The following is a 17,350-nucleotide window of genomic DNA, read 5'->3' on the forward strand; positions in this document are numbered from 1 at the left end:
AAATTATGAAATTTTAACAAAATTTTAGTCGAACTTGAGCTGTCAAATTTCATTTGTGGTCAGATCAAAAAACTGGTTAATCATTCTGTGTATTCTATATACAGAACATGAATTTGTTAATAATCTAATCATTTGTCTTCGAGTAATCACTCAGCAAACTTCAAAAATTTAGTTTTGAGAAAAACGAGTTAAAGGTAAAATTTAACTTACAAACTATCCGAGATATTGGCTTGAATTTTAGTATGCTATTTTTCGAACATTTCGAAATTATAAAATTAATAATTATTGCAGAATAATCAGTTCGGCTTTTTCACCAACAACTTTTGAAGAACTGTAAGTGTCTAGGAAAATCGAAAACACGCTTTTTTCATAATAAAATAAAGTTCTCTAGATTTGGGAGTATTATTATTAGCAGAAATTTATAGTCTAAAAAGTTATACCCCAACCTCAAGTGGCTGCTGGATATTAAGCGAAAATTTCTTGAGAGAGAAATACACAAGACGTTGACCTTTTCTTAAAATTAATCTGATAACTGAAGTATTGAAAGACATTTGAAAATTTTCAATTTTGTATTAGCCTCTATCTAAATCTATCTTTAAATAAAGTAGTTCCCCTATTGGTTAATTTTCATGATGTAGTAAAACATTAAATATAAAAAAGGAATGTAAGCATCTGCTATTTTTCTTGGCAGGACAGAGATATCGTATAACAAAAAAAAAAACAAGAAAGTCTTCAAAGTGATTTACTTATCACTATGCTGCATTATTGAAAACTAAAAATAAAAAATCTGTTGCTTTCATTAGTTATACATATACTTCATAGCAACAACAAACAGTTTCTGTGAATTGAGTTTTTAGTGAAAGATTTTCAAAAGACAATTTTGAAAAAAGAAAAGAGCGAGTATCCAAATCAAACCATTTACTATAAAATTTAATCTAAGTAATTATCTGTCAAGTAATCTATATTGTAAATAGCTTCTTAATTAAAAAACAAAAAACAATTATAAACTTGTTAAGTACCCTTTTTTTAGAAAAGTATGTAAGTTATCAAGAATGAAAAGAACTTTGTTGGAATTTCACAAAAGTCAGTCCAAATAATAATTGTTTAAGTTAAATACGAATATAATACCATCTATATTCTGACGAAAATATCATAATCTGTGTACTACCACAAGAAAGCCTCTTCCTTACAATAACAATATTGTTGCTAGACATTAACAGGAACATAAGTGGATTATATCAAATATTTACTAAATATTTCAAATATTATTTTAAATATTTACTCGGAATGACCCAATTATATTATGTCTGTATATAATAATAGCTTTTACTTATGAAAATACTATTCCTTGATTTGCCTAATCTGACTTAATAATTAATGCATGAAAAGCCGCCTCTAAGCTGTTGCTTTGTAATTTATCCCTCTTTGGCCACATAAGAAAGTGCACAAAAAAGGTAAGACTAAAATATGTTTCATTCTTTTACACCCGCCCTTACTCTCAGAACACTTACAAATTATCCCAAGTCGGCCTAATCCATGACATTAAGTATCTCATTTGTTTAAAAACGGCCGCATAATTGAATTCACTGCGTCGGGTTGCAACATGCAGACGCCGTTAATGTCCTTAGTGCGCTAATACAATGAAAGCGGCTGTGTGCGGCATTAAGATCAACGTATTGTCTATAATTTTTTTTTTCTGTTTGTGTGAAGGCGGCTTTGTTTTGCGTTTCGCACTATTCTCCACAAACGAGCCTTTCCTTCGCGCCGCAATTCTGTTGTCAAGTGTGGGACTTGCGGTCGTACGGGCAACACCAATGTCACTAATACAGTGTGGCAGCTTCCCATAGCAATTTGTTTCCATTTCGTTGGTTCCGTTAATTTGTGCAGACAAAGAACAGTGATCTTAGGGGAAAACAAAAGCGTGCCAAGAGAGTTGTAGTTGTACAAAGAGCTGCGAAAAAAGAAAGGAAGCAACGAAAAAAAAACAGAAAACCAAAAGGCACTTTAGCGCCCCATTAAATGACTCCACATACTTAGTACTCCTAGTAGGCTGTGAAAGTGGGGCAAAGACACGGAAATGAACACACCAGTGCGGCATGCAATGGTGCTGAAGTTTCATTGTGTGACATCATTGTGGCACTGTGATAGCTGAAAGTTGGCCATGAAAGCCGCAGAAAAAATAGACACATAAAGTGTTGACAGAAAAAAGGGGATTAACAAGTTAATCTGAAACACACATGGAGGGAAAAGTGGGAAAACGTGGCCGCTTAGTTCTACAACCATACATATGAGTACGTAGATATTTTCTAAATGTATTAAAAGTAGTGTATCTAGTTTGTAGGACAATTGCCTAAAGAAGATGAACTTTTACAAAGAAACAAAATCGGGCTTAGCTCTAAGATCACTAATACGAGCTTTGGTGTATGGTTGATCTCAGAAAAAATGGCAATATTAGATTTCTATTTCTTGAAAACTTAGCAAGTAAGTAAAATTTAGCCTTGCATATACTAAAAGCTTTTGAAGCTTTTCTAAAGCTTTTTAAAAGTTGTTTTTAAGATTTCTGAAGCATTCCTTAAACTTTCATGTTATTAGTTGCATACGACCAATGTAAAGCTCTATAATGCGCAAAAAAAAAACTGTTATAATGAATGCTTATGATTTTCTACTAATACAGGTATATATCTTGCTTGTTAATAGTAAACATAACAAAATCATGCTTCTCAAAACACAAAAGTTTGGAAAATACATTTTGAGAAGTTGCTAGCCGGTAGCCACTTGAAACTTTTAGAAGCTCAATTTTTAGTAACAAGGTATGGCAAAAATCATTTTGATATACGAGTCAGGAATTTCGATGGTCTTTTGGTGTGTGTGCTTGATAAAATTTAGTTTAATAGTTTTAAAAATGTCTAAAAGTTCGAACGTTTTTGAGATGTCTCCAAAAAGAGTTGTTAAAAAAATTTGCAAGAGGATTAAAATTCTCAAATATATGAAAACCAGCTTACATTAGCTTTTTTGGTGAAAGCTCAAAAGCTCTGAAACTTTCGAAACATTTTACTGCTGAGAATCTACTATTTTTTGCAATTCTCACATAGCATGCTTTCTTGAAGATGTCATGCTTTCTTGAAGAAACGTGGCTCTAATTGTTTTAAGGCAAATTCAGCTGTTTTAAGCGACGTTAAATATTCTGAGCACCTTTTGGTATTTATACTTTCTGTGCTTACAAGGTTTTGAGCTTTTTAAGGTTTAGTTTGTTTCTTTAGTAATTTTCAGATAAACTTTTACGTTTTAAAAAAAGTCAAATAATATTTTAAGTTAAACTAGGAAAGGATTATATTTCAAGTACTCAATGTTATATAAGTAATTTTATTAAATTTTATATTATTATATTTTTATATTATTACTGTTTTAATGTACATAACATGTCATAAAGCATAACATAATTTTAAAGTACTTCTCCATTGCTCATACTTTCAGCATCTATCTAGCTGCTGTCCTCTTCTCTGATAGTTTTCGCTGAACTTGACAGCCTCACTAAAGCTATCTCCAGCTCTTGACGCGTTTAGAAAAAAAAGCTGTGCTTTAACCACAATAACAACAACAAACGCATTAACTATACTAACTTCAACTAAGGCAAGAACTTTTACAACACAGCTGAGGTAAGTTTCTGTACGCAATTAAATACATGCAAATTTACCACATACACACAGACACACCTACATGTGCCGAAGTAAATCATACAATATACATATATATGCAAGCTCATTATGCAAACGAGTTGGAGACCAGCTAAAAGTAGACTAAGTGGAAGTTTAGAATATTTAATGTAGAACTTTCCAACTACAATGGAGCAGTTTAAAGTTGTCAACTATTAAAAACCAGAAGCGAAAGTGCGACTAAAAACCTCAATATGGCAGAGAAAAAAGAAAAATTATGAAAAATGAGCGCCATATATAATATTTAAACACTTGCATACTTTGTGGCGCTTTGGCGTAAGAAAGTTTCACTCGCACACTTTAAACAAAGAAATGACTTTCCTTTCTAACTAAAAAAGAAACTCTTGCATTAAATTTTCACGCGAGAAGTCCACAAAATAGAAATTCGACGCGCACATAAATAAGCATGATTTAATTGTAAGCGTTCTTACATGAATCAACGCACACGACAGCAATCACCGCTGAGCCCGCGGCGCCTCGCAGAGAGTGCGGCGAAATGTGTAGTGGCATCATTTATGCAGCGCTTGCCGCATAAAAATTTCATAATTTACAAAATTAAATGCAATCGCATGCAAATCCAGCGTATTCACTGCCTTGTAGAGGCTTGTAGAGACGAAGTTTTGGTTAGGTATGCAGGCACTTAGCATGCGGCAGCGTGTTTGCAGCAACTTGCAACATTTGCGGTAATGTGTAGAAGTGCCAGAGAAGCACAGCTCTTGCACACACTTCGCAAAATGTTCGTACGTCACGCAATTGCCGTTACGCGTTTTGCATTTTAAGTTATGTCATTTATACGCACACATACACATGTACTGTACTAAGTGAAAGGACGCACAAACCCTAGCGGTGGCAATCATTTGGCCATAAATTTCTGTAAAATGTTACTTTCACGAAGCGGTTGTGCGCTCTACGGCTGAGACGGTTCTTGTGAGGTATTCGTTATATTATACGCTCCAGTTGCTTGATGCTTAAAATTAATTTTGTCGTTAACCTGCTTTTCTTATACAAATAAATCTTAGCTTCATTGATGTTTCTTATGTCCTTGCATGCATCTCTTGAAGATCAATCACAATTGGGCTGAGTTCGTGCTTTAAATCCGTAATATCCTTATAAGAAATTATTTCTAGTTTTCTGCTTTACAATATTGTTTTGCATTTAGATCTGATCAGTGAATTTTAAACTTCATCGTTATAATTTATTCTTCTTCAAGCACTAGGTGCAAATCAGTTGTTTAATATATATTTTTTTACTAACTTTTCATGTGTGAAATATTTCAAATATGCAAGATATTGTACCTGAAACTAGTTTGTGCAATTATCAATAACATCGTCGTCACATCTTACCATATATTTCGGGAGAGCGTAACTTAATATTCTTGTCTACAAATCTTTTCTAAAGAATCAGGCCTCAATATGAGGTCGAGTACAGAGAATTCAATTGAGAGATACATCTATGAGAAATTATTATTGCATTATCACAATAAAATCTCTGGTTGCTTGTACTGGTACAAAAATTACTGATTTAAAGGGTAAAAGAGCAAAGAGAATATAGTAAAACTAAAAGTAATTTAGAAAGCAATTCACTTAAAGAGCTCTTAAACACTCAAATAAGGGTTACGTTGTAAGAACATATTATTATATTTTGTGTTATACAAAGAAAAATATAAACAATTTGTTGTAGTGAAAACTTTAGCAAACTTAAGCAAACTTAATTGCGCACAATCGCCAACTTTTTGCAGCCGTTTTATTATATTTACAGTTCATAAAATTTTCGCTTCATTTGACGAAGTTAATTATTACTGAAATAATTGACTTTTTCTTCCTTCTTCTTCACCACCCCTACAGCACCCTCATCACCATCACCCTCATCAGTGCTGTTTACCTACAAATTTTCGCCAACACACTTTAGACCAACAATTTTTGGCGTGTGTTACACCACACTACTCACCTCCGAAACTGTCGTGGCGTTTGCTTGCAATGAATTCCCTTTCAAATCTTTGTAAAATTTATGAACGCCAGAAAACAAAAAGATATTTATTTGACTTTTTCCACTTTTGGCGGCAGGCGGCAGCGGTGCCTTGTGGCATACGCGTGTGGATGTGTGTGTGTACTTGTGCATGAAACTGCCAAATTTAACGGCAGCGCCACGTCTCCTTTTGCTCTTGCTGCTGGCTGTGCTGTTGCTGCTGCGGCTCTTGTTTTTCGGCGAAAACTTTGTCTGCGTAACCAAGCGGAAGTCATTCAGGCGCCATCGCCACGACTGGGTCCTCTCACGCGCTCACACAAACAGTTACTTATGTGTGTGTCGTTCAACGGTGCACGCATACTCACGCTTGAATGCTTACTTTGCGCCGTTATGCCTGGCGAAAAGGCAACGGAAAACTAACATAAATATATTTGCGAAAAGTGAAAAATCAAGCAGCGCTATGGGGGTCGAGGAGGTGCGGCAAGTGCAATCATTTTTTATTTTAAAGTAATTCATACTTGTGGCAACATATTTCTTTTTAACTTTAAAGTGTGTTTTCGGTTTTTTTGGCCATTTTTTATGCGCGAAAATCAATACGAAATTTAATTTCCTTCGAGCGGAGAGCGGAAACATAGAATATGAGCGTTCGCAGAGATACACTCGTCATAACATGCCGTTATTCATGTTATGAATTGTATCACAAAGCTTTTCTTTTGTTAGCACGTAAATGAAGTGAGATGTGTGTGTTCAACGTTGCGTATACGTAACAAATGAATTTCACAATTCACACAACGCAGCGAATTGAATTTGTAGCGTAGGAGTTGAAAAATTTTATTAAACTCGTCAATATTTTTTTTATTACTTTATGCATCTGTAAAGGGTTTTCCATATTTTACAAATATTAATTTAAGAAAAAAAATTTAAAAAGATCGCAAAAAGTTTTCCTAAACTTGACAATTTTTTAGGCATGCTGAGAAAATGGCACTCGAACGAGTTGAATCGAACATATGCAGCTGGAACGTTGCCAACTACTTGAAAATTGAAAGTAAAAAAAACAAAATCTGACAATGACAGATTGCCAACTGAAAAGGTATCATCATGATTACAGTTAGAAATTTTATTAGAGGTGGGTTGCCACCTATATAAGCCTTTGAATGTAATATTTTAGGAATCCTAATTCAATGATATTTAAAGGATAAATATATTTATTTTAGTATAGGTATCAAACTAAAAAGGTTTAAAAAGTTTTATAGTTACAAATATATTGATTAAGCTTGCCAAAATTAAAAAAAAAATTATTACATTAAACTCAGCAATGGATAGCAAAAGAAAAGAAGCCTGAGAATTCAAATACATAATATATTTAAAAATATGTTTAAACAAACGTGCCACTTGGTCAAAAGTTTTCATACGAAATGATAAAATTATTGATATGTCATTTTATATTGGCAATATAAATAATTTTTGCATTACTGAATAAAAGTAGTTAATTTCCTATTGATTTTTCAATTTGTTATTGAATAAGTTTGGGTAAAAAGAGAGCTTTTGAGAAAGCTTTTCCGCATACATATACATCATTTTTAAACTTCGAAAAAATTTTTAAGTCACAACGATACATTGTTTTTTAAAAAACACGCTTTCTCGTTTTTGTTGAATTAGGTACATGGCGGCTAAAAAGAGGCTTCATCCGATTTAAAACTTTTCTGACATACAGGTATACTGTTATCAGGAAAGGACTTGCTCCGGATTGCCGTTATTTATTTAATTTTCAATAAATAACTAATACTTTGTAAATTTTTTTCTAACGTCCCGATTTTTAGGTTTTAAAAACATTTAAATTTGTGAAAATACACATCTTCTGGTGAAACCAGCTTTCTAAAACAGTTATATTCTGCAATGAATATTATATTACGCAAAAATTACGAGTTTTCGCTTATATTGGCAACTTTAAATTCCGCACAAGCCCAACGGAAGGCGTTTAAATTTTTTAAGGCGTCGAAAGAAATTTCGTAAATACAAAAACAAATACTTACTAACACCCCCACCGACTGAAATAGATATAGAGCAAACAGCCAGATGTAGTTGTTGTCGAATAAAGCGAAAAACTTTGCCGCCCATAACTCACAAGTGGCAACACACTGATAAACATATGCGCCCACACAAATGCACAGCTGCGGCACATAAGGTTACGGTCGCATTGCAGGTGAGTGCAATTTTTCGGCAGCAACACCCGACCAAATAGGAGCGTGTCACAAAGCAGCGCACCGCAACACACCATGCCAACAGATCAGCCACCTCAGAGGCATCTTAATTTGAACGAACTTTTGCGCAATATAGCCACACATACATACATATATTCGCCATTGTTTGTATGTGTGTGTGTGTGGCTGTAAAGTTGCGCTTGCCAAGTGCATACAAACCTACACACGGCTACTTATATACAAATTCATATATGTTTGTGTGCGTGTGTGTGTGTGCACACGCACCTGCGCAGCGTTCATCTGCAATTTTATGCCCCACAGCTACAATGCATTTATGGCCTTAAATTATTTGGTGTTGTTGCATTTACGGCGCATTTACGTGCCATTGCATTTCATTTAGCATAGGCGGATCTATGTGAACATGTGTTCGTATGTGTGTGTGTGCAATGTTGTACAAATGACTTGCTGGTTTATTTTGCGCCTCTGTCGCTCTCGGCGCGCTATAACCATTTCCGAAATTCACTTACTCCACTTTGACGTAACTCGCTGCTGTTGTTGTAGTTGTTGCTGCTTTTATTACTAGCAGCGTATTTGTGCTTTGGTATTTGCAATTGCGCACTTTGACATTGTCCCTGCCGCACGCCGTCCCCCTCCAGTTGGCTTGTTGTCGCCAGTTGGTTGTTGCTGCTGCCAGGGGACCAACATGCCAACGATTGCCGCATACATTTTTGACTTGCCACACTCACGCCTCGCAGTAGTTTGGCCATTTCAATGAAATGTGTTTTACAGATTTTCCATGATTTGCGGTTTTTGAACGGTATCTCCGGCAACGCTCGAGGCCTTGCCGTTTTGCGTCAACCCCCGCAGATTTTGTGTGTGCGCGCGCTCGCCTGCTTGTGGCCTTACTGCCACATATGGCGGCATTGCAATTGCATGCAACAGCAACAAAACAACACTTAACTACACACAATCAACAACAACAACAACAACTGACTTTCTACCAGTCCACCCAGCAGTACTTAGTTTAAACCGCTGTTGTAGCTTTCTGGTATGTAGTGTACGTGCGTTTGTATTTGTATATTTGTGTGAATTTGTATATGTGCATATGTATATGCATGTATGTGTGTGTGGTCTACCACCTACCGTATATCACTTTTATCGCAGCTCGCTTGAGTGCAATCCTTTGCATATTTTATTCAATTTATGTTACCAAAAATTTGTTGTTATCGTTGTTGTTGTTGTTACCGTGCTGGAAATTAAACGGTTACGTGACACGTTTGCATGCCCCAATTCTGTTGCGCCATTCATAGCCGCGTCGGCTTTTATATTTAGTTACACATACTGCCGATTGAGAAGTCGTTGCCTAGATGGGGGAATCGAGGTCCGGTGAACCGAGTTGCGTGTGTCTTATCGTCAGTTGTTGTTGCTTCAATAAATGTTGCGTGCATTCGTACAAATTGAAAATGAACACAAGCATTTAATTAATAGTATTTCACTTGAATATTAATTACAATATAAAATATTCAATTTGCGTGACTTAGAAAAAAGTCGGCGGCTTGGGGGGTGCATGAGCCGATTAACGTCTATAAGAGTATTAATTATGTGTTTTTAAATACACTCGAAAGCAAGTCGGTGCGGTAGTGAAAGGGTGCATAGTCATTCCCTGTTTACAAAAGACAAATTTTCACCGGTCAGCTGTCTTGAGATTCGGTAGCATTACTTACACAATTTAAAAAATTTCCATGCAATTGATCAAGAAATCAATCAGTATGTGACAAGGTAGCAAAATCTTAAAGGCTCGTATCGTTTAAAAAAAATTAAATTATTTAACCAAATTCGGTTTGAATAATCATACTAGCAATCTGTTGATACCATCTTTGTTATGTCATTGGACTTTTGCCACAATGTAGACTTCAGCTTTATAGTGACTATTTTCGTAGTTTTGACAAGAGCTAAAAGTGGCTGAGGTCTAAACAGACGACTATCGTGTAAGTAACCCAAAGCAAAAATAAAAGAATATTTTCATTGATTACATAATAATAACCCAACGGCCAACCGACGCGAGGGGCACAATCCGCATACGTGGGGAATTAGCCGAGTCAGAAAAGGCAGGAGAGTTTTTTAAGCGTTGAGATCTAAAACTGCTCAGCTACAGAAACAAAAATTTCAACAGCTAAGATCTAAAGTTACAATATAATAAATTGTTACATTTTCATTTATTAAGAGAAAACAATAAAGTCTTTTTAATTTTGAAAAGTGAGTCAGATAAGTCAAATGTGGAATGAGAACTAAAATCATGACATGCCGTATATGTATGTATGGAATGCCTCGTTTAGTTCAAAATCTTATCTACAGTATTTTAGCAGTAAAGGTCTAAACAGCCTCAAAAATTGAACCGGGATATTAAATTTAATTTCAGACAGGAGAAAAGAACTGCAAATTGTTCCATTCAAGATTTTCACTAAGAATATTATGCCAAGCATTTCCCTACGACTAGAAAGTGTAGGTAGATTAATAAGTTTAAACGACTAGTGTATGGAGATAGACTTAACCTAGAATTCCATCGGAAATGCGCTAAGGCGAAAAGTAAAAATTGTTTTTGAACAGACTCTAACTTGTCAGAATGGATTTGGTAGGTAGGGATCCATACAACAGAGCCATATTTCAATATAGGTCTAACCAAAGTTGTATAAAGTGTTTTAGTAATATACGGATCTCTAAATTCTTTAGACCAACGTTTAACAAAACCGAGGACAGCTTTTTCTTTCAAGACCATGTTATCAATATGAAGACTAAAATTAACCTTAGGGTCCATATTAACTCCCAAATCAACATAGTTAAAAATTTGCTCCAGAATATGGTGTTTTATTACATTAGAAGAGGGGTGCTCAGATCTACGCGAAAAGCACATCGTATTACATTTATCCAGATTCAATGGCAGATCATTTCTATCACACCATGCAACCATATTGTTTAAGTCTGTTTGCAACAGACACCTTTCCACAGTTGAAGTGTATGATTTAAACAGCTTTACGTCGTCAGCGTATAATAAAATTTTTGAGAATTCTATTACTAAAGAGATATCGTTAATAAACAACAAGAACAGAATCGGGCCAAGATGACTACCTTGCGGAACACCTGAAGAAACATTAATTGTATCTGAAAGTGTATTCTCAAATATCACTCGTTGTGTTCTATTATAAAGATAAGAAGCTATGCATTGAATAAATCTTGGCTGAAAGCCCAGCAGATATACCGTGTGTAAGAGAGGAATTAAATATCCTTGTCAAAGACAAGTAAATATATTTGGCACTATTTTTTAGGAAGCATGGTTTTAACTTATTTGAATAAAGTAGGACGTCTTCTTCAGAAATAATTGGAGCGTTAATTTAAGTATTCGAATTATTACAGTAGTTTGACTTGAAAAATTGTGCAAACATATTGGATATAATATAATTGTCACTTGAAATGATAGATTTGTATTTCATCACGGACGGAAATTTGGAAATCCTGCGTTTGGAGTTGACGAAATCATAAAACTTTTTTGGATTACTTACAACATTCTTTTTTACTTTATTTAAGTAATTGTTAAAACATTTTTTATTTTAGAATAGTCGACAAGTGAACCGGTTTTTTTAAAATGTTTAAAGGCTCGAGTTTTTCTGTTTTTCAATTTATGTAACTCTTTCGAAAACCACGGACTTCTACTTTTACTTTTATTAACAATTACTATTGGAGCATACTTTTCAAATAATTTTGTAATAATGTTATTAAAATGAGAGATACTTAATTCAATATCACCATTATAATTAGGCCATGATATTGTAGAAAGTTCTATATTTGCCTTTTTAAAATTAGCTTTTGCAAAGTTGAACCGAGTACAGAAGCACGAAGTTTGATAATTATTATCCCGTACTTCTTGTTGATTAGGCCATGGTTTCTTGACTTCATACTTCAATGATTCCAATGAAGTAGTCGTCGTTAATGTTTTTTGTTTTTTTTTTAACATAGTCTTTATTGTATACGTATATGGTTCGTTCGGATAACTATTGATTGAACTCCATTTCTACCATTGCTACATGTTGTTGCAAACACTCGGATTTATTACAACTAAGCAGCTAAATTCAACTTTTTGTTATTTTTCAATGCCTTTGCGCTCACTTTATTGAAGTTAGCTATCTCTACTAACTTAATTTCACTGTCACCCAAATGTAGATATTTTTGACATTTTCTTCTGAATCCTTTCTTATCTTTAGCATTCATATGGCCTGCATGGAATTAAGTAAACGTAGCGAGGTATCAGAGAAAATCAACATGCCATTTTTTAGCATCAGCAGCATTTTTCACCCAAAAATAAGTCGAACAACTCCACCAAAAGGGAAGTTTGGAATGAATGCTTTCTTATGGTTATATTTAACTACACAATATATGTATTGATTTTCAGTGGAGTGCTGAAATAGAAATATAACGAATTTTTATTAAAATGTCAGTTTTCCTGGTTTTTGTAATTTCCACATAAGCGAATTACGACTGTTCCGTAAAAACTTTTGGCAGCTTCTGTAATTTATGGCAATTAATATACTTTTTGCTTTAAACTTGTTGTTTTCTAAAGATAATAAAGTGAAGCACCAATTTTCGTTTATAGAAAATCACGAGTATTTCCATTAGTTTACTGGCATATCGGCGTCATTGTAGTAAATCCCAAATTAAATAAATAAGTATATATACTATTTATCAACATTTTATATTCCACGCGGCTACCTTAGTTTTGATCGGAGAGTAGAAGTTTAATTTTGCTTCCAAATCAACTTTCCTTCTATGGAACAGTTAAGGGGTTGTTCCGAAAACTGTTCTCAGTTAAATTTTACTCAGAAACATTAACATTGAGTATATCGTTTCAAATGTTCTTTCAATACTACTATAATAAAGCTCAAGCTAAACTTACATAAAACCGCTACACGTTCGCCTTATTTTTGACTACAATAATTATATAACTTCGTTTAAAACACTATTATTTTTTACGAATTTTTGTTACTACTTTTATTTTCCAAATATGTTTAGAGAATATATAAGAATGTATCTTCGTGGACTTAGCTCATAAAAGCTGTTAATGAACTTTTAAAATTTTTGTTGGAATTAATTCGAAAAAAAAACTCTCAAACATAATTTCCACACCATATGCTGTTGACTACTAATACCTATTTTAAAAAAGGGCGCGACAGTGTGGCTAAATTAGTAAGCTGTCACCGAATACCCATTCACAAAACCAATTCACTTTGGCCACCAACAGATAGCCCTAACTTAGTGCACGTAAATACTATAAGCCATTATCGCAGTCAAAGTATAACGGTAAATTCAAAAGCAAATAAATTAAAAATGACAAACTAAGTGAAAATATTGCGATGCCGTTAAGTTGATTTAAGCCACATCAAATGATAGGCCAAACAAAATTTGGCGCTATATATACAAAGGCATACGCAAAATGCCACCAAATCTAGCAACGAAAATGACAAGTGCCTGAAATTACAAAATAAACAAGCCAAATAATAGAACAGGGCAGGCGGATGCCTAAAATGTGCGCTATACTTATTGACGGCACGTTAAGCCTCTGTCAAATAACGCAGCTAAAGTCGACGCTCGAAGCTTTAAGCTTTATGTCATTAAAATGAGCGCTTAAAATAAACAAAAACAAAAATTTAAATACAAAAACAAAAACAAATACCAACGGCGAGAAATAAATGCGAATAATGAATTAGCAATTTAGAGAGCAGCGGGTGTGAAAAAAGTTTGGATTTTTATGAAAAGTTTTTGAAAATTCGCTGGAAAAGTATAGGGTATAGTGATATGCATATATTGTGTATATATTCGTCTTTATATAGAGCACATTAAGCTGGCGAATAGCCAAAGTATTGTTTGAAATTAAATTTAGTGTAAACTTTCAATTAAAGCGAACTAGGAAGCGGACATTCACGACTTTTACTAAAGTGTATGAAACAAAAGTGTGCTGATATGTGTTTGTGTATGTGCCGCTGTATATATGTAGATATATGTATGTATATACAACATATGCCACTGTCCATTGAACAGCAGAGCCAAAATGTAATTACACTGAGGTGGGAGAACAAAATTTATGTGCTGGGGGGCGGACAAGTTAACGGAAAAGGTAATGGCTCATAAAAGTTACGCTTGGCGGGTAGCCGAAAGTGTCAACTCGTGTCGCCATAACTTACAAATGTCGTATGCAAATGAGCGGTGCAAACAAAAGCTCGTTTGAAAAGGGTGAGTGGGAGTAGAAGAACAGCAAGTGAACCTAATTTTTGTGAAGTAGTTGGCCATAAAAATAGAATATACAAAAAAAATAAAAACATTTACACACACAATCACCACCACTTTATTACAAACAATTAAATAGAAGTCACGCAGTTTCATTTAGTTTAGTTCTTTAATTGCATTAGCACATATAAAAGTTTTAACTAGCCTTTTTCCATTAAATGGACTCAGTTGGTTTCAGCTGGAAAGCGTAGAAAACGCATTTGTTGCAACAATTAAGCTTGGCATATGCGCCTAAACGCACACTTCATACTCTATATAAAACAATAAAAGTCATAGAGCGTCACACATATTACATCACTTTTTCCGCATAAAAAAATTTATTTATAAACTGAAAATAAAAAATTCTGAAGAAATTAAACGCCTTAACGAAATGCCGGAAAAACGCGGCTCGTCTGTTTGTACGGAAGTGCGGCGCTGGCACTTGTTTAAATTAAAATATATATTAATTTATTGCCATTTCTTTTATCATTGCTGTCAGCATACTGACACCGTTAAACTGTTGAAGCACATAGTGCGTGGTAGAGTCTGTGCTTGGTATATTCTCTGAGGGTTTGGAGATACGTTTGCTGTTAACACTGAATATATTTGACTGTTGGTTATATAATATTATAAACTGATGTATATGCTGCGAGAATAACTGGAAATCTTAACAAATCATATTTTTACATTCTTTGGACTTTTTGCTGTTTTTTTTTCAGAAATTCATTTGGGCACGCATCTGATAAAGATTTTCTGACAAATAATTTCCGAAAAAATACTTAAATTTCTACCACATTTTTGAATATGCCAGCTTTAAAAGCATTCAACATATTTACCGTTTACTATGTATATGTCCCCATTTTTTCTAGCATAGATTTGGCTGAAAAATATAGTAGAAGTAGCTGGAAGACGTAATTTTTTTGAAAATAAGTAATTAAATTGAAACCTGTAAATCTTCTATATAAAACAAAGAAGAAATTTAAAGTCACCCTCGGCAGTAAATTCGAATGGTGTAGCTTTACTCTCAACCTACTACTGAGAGATTGTATTATAAAATAGTTTACCGACGGCTCGAACAAGTCGGAAGGCGTTGGTGTCTTAATCGCAGGGCTACACAATAAACTTTCCGTACCCATGGCACATTTTTCAAATATATTTCAAGCAGAAGTCTTTGCTGTCGGTATGTAGATATAAACATCCAGTTCAACGAGCGCAATGAACGTATTGTTATACTTAGCGCTTAGTCAAGCGGCTTTCAAAGCGATGTCATCTAACGAAATGAAATAGGTACTGGTGCCGTAACTACTGAACAGCTAATCATTCTGCAATCGAGTTCATTTTATCTGAGTGCCGGGTCCCAAAGGGGGAGACGGGAACGAACACCAAATGATAGCTATTCCGTAAAGCGGAGAGAGTAGTCAAGGAAAAATATCGGCAGAAATCTATAATCAGCCGAAGATGCTAATGAAAGGTTACAACCTGGTAAAGTTCAAACCAATGGTATAATAAACTACCACAGAGACGAATTGTGGCATTCTACTCGTACACTGGTCATCGCAGGCTCAAAAAACATCTTTCCAATATGTGTATATCCTCTTGTGAAAACTGGCAAAACTGGCGGTTTTGCGACATTAAGTCAGAAACTTCGAAGTACCAGATGGCCACAGTATGTGTCTTGGTTCTCTATACCCAAATAGCGAGCAAATTACTTCAATAGCGCCCAGTAGTATTCTGAAATTCATCGGAATGTTTCCACAAAATTTTAGTAAAATCACGATGTGCTTTTCCAAGTTACACCTTTATAACCAATTGCTTGAAGAAGTAAGAGAATGCGATTGATGTAGGATACTGTCAGATTTTCCATTGAAGATCCATGAAACGCTACTATATTACCAAAAAGATTCATTGTTCCGGGATTTGCATTTATGTTCATTCATAAGATCTGTCCTTAAGCAGCTACTTTCACACTTTTGTGTGAATTATGTTGTTCCAAACAGTTCAGTTTCAGCAGAAAAAATTCCTTGGCCATGAGATTAATCTGCCAGTTTTGCAAGGCAGACCTAACATTTCTCTTGAGGCATTATTTAAGAAGAAATCTGCAGAGCTAATGTGACCTGTAGTTTTTTGTAAAAAAAAAAAACGATTACGGAATATGCTGAGAAAGTAAAAACTGGACAAGGAAAATTATTCAGAACTAAGATACTAAAAAAAAAAATACAAAATGAAACAAGTATATAATTCTAAATATATTCAGGCATAATTTTATTTTAACCTTAAAATAACTACAGCAAAATTGCATTTCGAATTTTGGTGAAATTGTATTTTTAATTTATAAACTAACATTTGCTTAAAATACGAATTCATGTCATACATTTTCATTTTTAAAACCTATTTTGAACTCACTAACGAAGACACACTCACATATGTAGGTATGTACAATATGTGCATTGACTGCATGTAACATAAAACACAAAAGAAAAAAGTAGAATTTTTCGCAACGACGTGTCTATTTATGTACGTATTATTATTGCATAATAAATCCTTTTAAGTACCGAATATGAAAACACAAACTTACGGTAAAACTACATGAGTGCATTTAGAACAGCAAATTGCGCGCACACAACTGCACACCTGAAACTGCAAATACATAAGCAATAAAGGGTGAAATAGGTCAACAATGCAACAAAGAGTTGGCAGCGATTACACTTGTACATGCGTAAAATTTGATAAATTCAAATTTACATATATATATATACATATTTATATAGGCTTTTTATGCCTGTCGCTTCAAATGGTTTCAACAATTTGGCCATTTACCAAATTTATTTTTGTACTTTGGACAGCTTAAATTCGTGCGATGTCTGTGGGCGCTATTAAAAAATATCACAAAATAGGTATTTCGCAAATTTGAACTTTTGATAGGCAATCAGATGCCATTTAGAATTTTCCATGTTAGGAATTAGGAAATGCTGAAATAATTTTTGAGAGACATTTAATTATATTTAATAGTTTTTTGTTTTGTGGTAAGCCAATTATGGTTAAGCAAATTGTTTGTCACTCAATGTGGAAACAATCAGTACATTCAATCAAATGTGAATAATAAGTGGAATTAGGCAAACTTCAGCTTTTTTCTTTGATTTTATATTTATAAAAAACATT

At 34.2% G+C, this 17,350-nt stretch overlaps 1 protein-coding gene across 10 annotated transcripts in view; it reads left to right on the forward strand.

Moving 5' to 3' along the window:
- cpx (synaptic transmission protein complexin) overlaps positions 1-17,350 on the forward strand; it is a 316,297-nt gene that overhangs the window by 24,965 nt on the left and 273,982 nt on the right. For all 10 annotated transcript variants that reach the window (XM_036368035.2, XM_036368033.2, XM_070105632.1 and 7 more), the window contains exon 2: positions 3,475-3,656. The gene's annotated coding sequence lies outside the window, so the exon portion shown is untranslated. The remainder of the gene's footprint in view (positions 1-3,474; positions 3,657-17,350) is intronic.

This window comes from Bactrocera oleae, chromosome 2 (assembly GCF_042242935.1).
Source record: "Bactrocera oleae isolate idBacOlea1 chromosome 2, idBacOlea1, whole genome shotgun sequence".
NCBI lineage: Eukaryota > Metazoa > Arthropoda > Insecta > Diptera > Tephritidae > Bactrocera > Bactrocera oleae.